Consider the following 8,190-nt stretch of genomic DNA (forward strand, 5'->3'; position numbering starts at 1 on the left):
ATCTTGTCTTGATGGGATTGGAGATGATGAGAACTTTCCTTTTTTTTAATTTTAGTAAATTGTAATGGCTAAATTGTATAGAAGGTCCTCTCACTATATGTTTCTTACAGATTTAGGTTTTGTATTCTAATTTTATTTTTATTTAGCGTCTACTTATCTAAACTCTTCAAAACTCTAAATTTAAACACATTTGAATTCACATCTTTGTAAACAACATAACAGAAACAATACCATTTAAGTTAATATTTCATCAACGTAATTTTATACTTTTTATCTTTTATATTTTTACTGTGTGTATTTTCAGTTCGAAAGCTCTTTTACGTTAATTCTATCGAACTATTTAAATGTGAGTTAATAATTTTATTATTATTAGACACACACGCGTATATGGGTAGGATCCAATTACAATGTGTAAAACTCTTTCAGTTTTACATATTTTTAGGATTATTATATGAGAGAAATCAAAGACAGATATTAACAGTGAAAAATAAGAATATATTCACTGTAAAATGGAGGTGGAATCTGTTTTATTTCAAAAGTATAGGAAGAATGTCAATGGATTTTTGTTATAAATCAACATCACAAAATAAGAAACAGATGGAATTTTACACCGGGTGAGGGAAGAAGATTGATTGTTCCTTTATATATCTTAATACTCTAAATAATAAATCTAAAAATTTATATAGTGATAGGATTAGGGATGGGCATGGGTTGGGTTGGGTTGGGTCGGGTCGGATTTTTTGGTCCATCCGACCCGATCCGAGAACAATGACTCATCCACTCGAGATTCGACCCGAACCATACCGAATATCAAATTGAAAAAAACATGACTGACCCAATCGGGGTGGGTCGGGTACGGGTCTCATGCCCATCCTTAGATAGGATCATGTTACACAACATAAAACTCTTTTAGTTTTACACAGATCTAGAATGTTTGATGAGTAAAAAATAGAAGGTTGGAATTAACAGTAAGATATATAAAAATATTTTCTAGAAAAAAATGAATCAATCACAACCATATATTTTGAGATGTTATTTAATTGTTTATTTATTTTATCATATTAAGCATTTATGTATTTAAATTTTAATATATTAATAATTCGTATCGACTAAAATAGATTTGGATAAAGTCGTCGATAGATAAAGATAATTTTAACAAAACCATCGCAAGTTACCGACGCTATTATTGGGTTATTATTATTATTATTACTATTGATGTATTTTAATATCAAAATTGTAAATAAAAAATAAAAATAATAACTAAAATAATAATATTTATAGATGAACTTAAAAGAAGTTAGGAGCCTTTCATGAACTCGCCAATTCATTTTAGAAAAAATAATCACACCGACTGAAAATGCCTTATAATATACGATTTTGACCAATTTTTTTTGGATTTGTCAAAATGATTAACAAAATCGCAATGCGATCTTAAATTCGTAACGCGGACTCTAATTTTTCAACTCAGTTTCCAAATTCGCAACGCGAATATTCAGATTCGCAATGCGATTTTGAAAAATGTGTTACGATAATTAAAATGTGTTGAGAGATTTTGAAAAACGTGTTGTTGCGATAGTGAAAAAGTGTTGCGATAGTGAAAAATCCAAAATAAATTTACATTTTAGCTATTCAAAATTCACGTGGAGTTTGAAACAATAAAGAATGTGTTGCGATAGTGTAAAAGAATCTCAAGCCATTTGTAAGATCTTAGTTTAAAACAATAAAGAATGTGTTGCGATAATGTAAAAGATTCACAAGTGTTTGCAATGCTCAATCCCACATAGTATTGGAAACACTATTGGGAATGGGTATTTAAGGCTTGACTTTCTCACTTCCTTGTTGAGTGGAAGAGAACAAGGGGGACTCTCGCGCACCGCCGTCCCGTCCCGTCTCGGGTCGGGTCGGTTCGTGGTCGTTGCGATTTTGTATTAACGCGTTGCGATAGTCAGAATCGCGTTGCGATTTTGTATTATCGAGTTGCGATAGTCAGAATCGCGTTGCGATTCTGTATTATCGCGTTGCGATTTTGTATTATCGCGTTGCGATAGTCAGAATCTCGTTGCGATTTTGTATTATCGCGTTGCGATAGTCAGAATCGCGTTGCGATTTACATATTCGCATTGCGATAGTCAAAATCGCGTTGCGAATCTGGAAACTTATTTGCGATACTGGAGATCGCGTTGCGATTTACATATTCGCATTGCAATTTTCTAAAATCGCAACGCGAATTTGGAAAATCACAATGCGAATATGTAAATCGCAACGCGAATCTGGAAACTGATTTGCGATACTGGAGATCGCGTTGCGATTTAGAGATCGCATTGCGATTTTGTTGGTCATTTTGGCAAATCGAAAAAAATTGGTCAAACACGTATATTATAAGGCATTTTCAGTCACTGAGGTTATTTTCTCATCATTTTATTATAGTCGTTCTTTATAAAATTTCATTTTAGCTTTTTACTTTTAATTTTATTTCAATTTTATCCTCTATATGTATAATAAAAAATTGAAGCAAAGTCCACGATAGCTGCTGACGACTTTATCAAAGTTGATTTCGACTGTTAAGAACTTCAATTATAAAGTAAAAACGTACTTATTTTCTTAATTGATTTGATACCATCCTCAAATCTTTAATTTTACGATTGATTTTAAAACTTAACGGTGGACGTATAAAGTTATATTCATATAAAAAAAATAGATTTAAACCCTAAAACAAAAGGAAAGAATCAAATTCGGATTATAATGGGGTAGATAAAATAAGTGTAAGTATACCATGTGGGAAATGAAGGGTAGGGGACCAAAGTTCCATTACAATACACAGCATGCTTCTTGGTGAAAAGGGCATCCAATTCCTCTTCTTCTTCCTTTCCTTTTTCAAAACCAAAATCTTTATACTCCTACATTGGGGAGTGCCTAACATACCCCAATTATGCCACCACAAACAATTTCACGAGGATGATCATGATAATTATATTTATTAATATAAAAAAAATTAAAAATTAAGCATAGAAATATTCGTATTATCGTTAAAAAATCGTAGGGGCTTGGCCGGCTCGACTAAAGTTTTTTTTTTTTTTTGAAAATTTGGTATCAATTAGGTGATTTTTTTTTCCTCATGTTGGAATGGTACCAACTTATTTATTTATTTGGAATCCTACTTTTGATTTAATATTTGCTTAGGGCTCTTTGTTGGGACCGCAAAACACGGTCTTCTTTTTTGTCTTGGCACCTAGGGGTGTGCAAATCCGGGTACCCGGAACTTCCGGGTCGACGATTTTTTGACCCGTGTCTCGATCCGGATGTTACGGATATCTGGTAATCGGGTACCCGATACCCGATTTTTAATTTTTTATTTTTAAATTATTAATTTAAAAATATATATACATAATTTTAAATGTTTGAAACTTCGAATTACATACTCTAATATCCGAACATAAAATTTAAAAGTTCAAAATACAAAATATAATTATCGATAATATAAATAATTCATTATATTTTATATAATTATATATATAAAATAAAAAAAAATAAAAACTAACCGGGTACTCGGGTAACCGGGTACCCAAAAAAATTAGATTTTGTGACCCGGGCCCAACTTGGGAAATGTCGGGCCGGGTACCCGACCCGGCAGAATAATTTTTTTTAGAGAATTATCCGATTTTTTTAGATCCGAGTCGAGTAATTTTGCACACCCCTATAGGCACCGTCGCACCCAAAAGTATACCCAAATTTTTGGCTACGAAACCGGCCTCTTCAATTCCAAATCCCTATAAATGTGTTGGGATAGGATTCTACCCTAAATTTTTTTTTTGGTTTCGTACGTAAACTATAATTTTTTATTTATTTTAGTACTTAATTTTTTATTTCTTATTTCAAAATTAGACTTAAAATTTTTTATTTTTGTTTCATTTTAGTACCTCAACGTTAAAAACTTTAGTTTTTATTTCATTTGAGTATATTGTTCAAAATTTAATGTTAAGTTTTGAAAAAATTGAAAGTTAATTTAGATACTAAAACGGACATAAACTAATAGTTTAGGTACTAAACGTGTTAAATTTTTAACGGTGGGGGTACTAAAATGAAACGAAAATTAAACGTTAGGTATGTTTTGAACAAAATTGAAAGTTTAAGTACTAAAATATATCAAAATTGATGATTTAGGTACTAAATACATAATTTACCTCATTTTTATCGAATAATTATATTTTAATATAAAATTAATAAGTTTCATATTATATAAATGAATCACATCTCTATGTATAGAAATATTGTTAATTTATAACTATTTTCCATTCCAAACGGGTTGAATTGAAATTTGAAACATATTTTCCACATGCTACATCATTCATCACTTAATTATTTTTTATTCTTATTTTTGTTATTTAATTAAATTTTAAATTACTCCTATCTTGATCATTATGATTTATTTTATTAATGTTTTGTGATTTGATATATTATTATTATTATTATTATTATTATTATATAAGATTAGAATAGAAAAAAAAATAAATTAAAACTCTCAAATCAAACTTAAACCCTATACACAAACCCTAAACCCTGAATTATAATCCTAATCCCAAATAACAACAAAAACCCCCCCAAAATTGTAACCCATTAACTTCAAATCACAACACAAGACCCTAATTTGCATTAAACATCAAATTACAACCTCTATACTCTAAATCCTAACATCCAAACCACATACTGTATCACCTGAATCCTAAATTGGCATTTATAAACTCTAAAATCACAACACCCAACCCCTAAAATGCAAACCCCAAATCACGATCCTCACACCCACTCTATCGTCGGGTCTTAGAGATGAACTAGTGATTTGAATAAGTATGAATTAGGGTTTGTGATTAGGGGTATAATTTGGTGTTTGAAATAATTATATTTTTTATTTTAAAAATACATTTACATTAACAATTAATAAAATATGCAATATTATAACAAAAATAATATTAAACTAATTCATGTCATAGGAGAGCGATCAAAATATGAGTAATTTGAAAGCTTAGTTATTAAAATGAAAATTTTTAAATGTCAATGACCAAACTAAGAGAGAGAAGCAAGTTGAGCGACGAATGTTATAATTTACCCTTTTAACAAGGATGTTGTCTGGAAAAGGACCGTGGGTATTGAAATTTAAACTCAAAATCTAATATATGTTGTATTTCAAAAGTGATTATTTAAATAAATTTAAATCTATTTTTAATTTAATTTTTCAATTTAATTTTTCAATTAGGACTTTGATAATTAAAATTATGGGGCTTGAAATAAGGTTACATGGGAAACAAAGGGAGGAAAAATTCTTGGTGTGTGGGGGTGTTTTGGTGGGATCTAGAAGAATAAATAAATGGAACACTTTGATTGAAGACCTTGACTTTCATGTCCTTTTCCTTGTTAGATTAATAGTAGTAATGATAATTTTGATAAAGAGAATTTGTCCATTACTTACATCACATGATTGTAAGTCAAAGCTACATGGCCCTACAATGTTTTGCTTTCTTTAATTCACTCTCAACAATGATAATAATGGATTACCATCCACTATATTATGTAATATAAGGATTGGAGTTCTTCTACGGAAGCTGTTATCAATCATGCGTTGAGAATAACCTATTATCTTACCTCCTCCTTACCCCATTTTATTGTTGTTGTATATTATGTAATATGAAGCAAATATTAACCACAATTTTATTTATTTATTTATTTGTTTATATTCATTAAATGTACGGGCCTTTCATGTTATAAATGGTTGTCACTTGTTCTCATATGTAATGAGGTAAGGGGAGATAAGATAGTAGGCTGCTCTCCCCCAACACTAAATTGAGAGGAACTTCCGTAGGAGACCTCCAAATTATGAAATGCCCTCCAAATCTCTATATTTACCAAGGAAAACCAAGAATTGATTTATGGGTTGGTCAAATGAAATTGGTGGAAAGAAAGTTTGAAGAAACAAGCCAATCAAATATTGTCAATTGTTCCCATTGAACTACCTTGATGGAGTTCCATTTAATCTTTCAACTTACTCTTGTTGACGTAATTTGCACTAATCATATAACAAGGTTGAAGAGGAAATCCATTAATACAATATCGTATGTAGTTTTCTCGTATAATTCGGATCGTGTACTGTAGAAATTTATTATGGAGTTGACTCCAAACTTTATTTATAAAAAAATTGGTTAAGAGATATAATATCTTATCCCATTAGGCTAATTTATAATTGATTAAAAATAATATTGTTGATATGAGATTCTTTTTTAGCCAACGAGGGTTGGCACAAGGGGTTGGGATTCAGGAATTCGAGCTTCTAAGGTTAAGTTCGAATTCTACCACCGTCACTTTTGCCGGACAATCTGTAAATTCTAATATAAATCATAATTGGGTTTTAGGTATGTCCTGAACCTGGACTGAGGGAGTCATCCTTGACCTAAACTTTATATAACAAAAAAAAACATATATTTTATAAAGTCAAAATTTAGATCAAAACTACCTTTTAAAAAATTGTTTAGCCATCTTCAGAAATCAAAGCATTAATCCACACACACATATATAATGAAAAAGGCATATTTAAAAAAAATTAGTGTCTAATGGTGCTAATTAAAATAATGTTTATAGATAAAATTGAAATTAATATATTGTCACATTTTAAATATACTAAATATTATTATATTCATGTTTCGTTTGATATAGTACTTGTTTAATAAATGGGTAAAGTGTGGATTTCATCACTTAACTTTGACCATATTTTCATTTTGGTTACTTTATTTTAAAATTTTAAAATTTATTTTAAATTTTTGAATTGTTCTTATTTTAGTCACTCAGACGTTAAATTGAAAAAACAGAGTAAGGTGGATTGATTATATTGACATGGGAGCCATTGCAGTCCATATATTTTTTCCTTTTTATTTATTTATTTCCATTTCATCATTTCCACATAAAACCTTTAACAGTTTCACCCTTATGTGACGTCGTTATCAAAATCATCGTTCTTTGACATATTCTTCGACACTCGAAATACTGAAGAACTCATCTCATCATTAACTACCACTCTATCAATTTAGATTTCTCTTTCAAAATCTCTTTAAAACTAACAAAATTCAACTCAAAACTAAGAGAAAAACGACTCTGATCTACAGTATTTATTGTTTGATTAACGTGAAATCATTATATATTATACATCTCCTCCTCCTCCTCCATCTTTTCACCTTTGAGATTTGAAAGAAGATGTTCTAACATCGAAAAATCTAATTGTAAAATTACTTTTTTAAAGTTAAAGGACCAAAATAGTAAAACAATAAAAATTGAGTGATGAAAAGTGTATAATAAATACGAACGACCTTTTAGTGTTAACCAATAAACTGAATACATTTATATTTGAAATTATAGCACATTTAATAATCTGGTTAGACAATTAAAAAAAATTAAGTATCAAATTTAAAAATTAATAATGTAGGACTAGGTCTCCTCCAATAGGGACATTGGAGACAAAAGAGAGGAAGGGAAGAGGGACCACTTCTAATTCATGTTAAGAAAGACAAAACAAGGTTCATTAATAGTTTTAAACATTACTGACACTATAGCTGTCTTTTTTTTTATTAATTATTATTATTATTATTATTTCTTATTTTCAATGTTCAAAAGTTCAATCATTATAATAAGAGCTAGTTTAATCAATTAAGTTAAATGACTATTTTAGTAATATTATTTTAAATATTATGTTATAATAATAATTATTATTATTATTTACGAGTACAAGATAATATCAGTTCGAAGATAACTCTCAATCTTTCAATATTGAACGCTCACACCCCTGACATCTATGGTGTTCGAATCTGGGTCCTCAACAATAACAACAATTCCGATTCATGCTCAATCAATTATTTTTATAAAATCGTTTAAGTAGGAATGCATAGGATGTGTGCGTTTATTGTCAAATGATTTAGAGTTATATTTGAATAAATATTATCTTATACTTATCTCAGGTTAATAAAAAGAGGACAAAACAAAAACATACAAGAAATAATGAAAATTTAATTAAATAATTTGAAAACTTATAGATAAAAACAAATATTATTAACGTTTAAGTGGTAAACAACTTGATATTACTTAAATAGATATTAAATTTAAGTATTTGTATATATAAAAAATTTATAATAAGAGATTCGTTCATAAAAAATAAAT

This window comes from Hibiscus syriacus, unplaced genomic scaffold, assembly GCF_006381635.1.
Source record: "Hibiscus syriacus cultivar Baekdansim isolate YM2019G1 unplaced genomic scaffold, ASM638163v2 tig00110220_pilon, whole genome shotgun sequence".
In the NCBI taxonomy this organism is placed as follows: Eukaryota; Viridiplantae; Streptophyta; class Magnoliopsida; order Malvales; family Malvaceae; genus Hibiscus; species Hibiscus syriacus.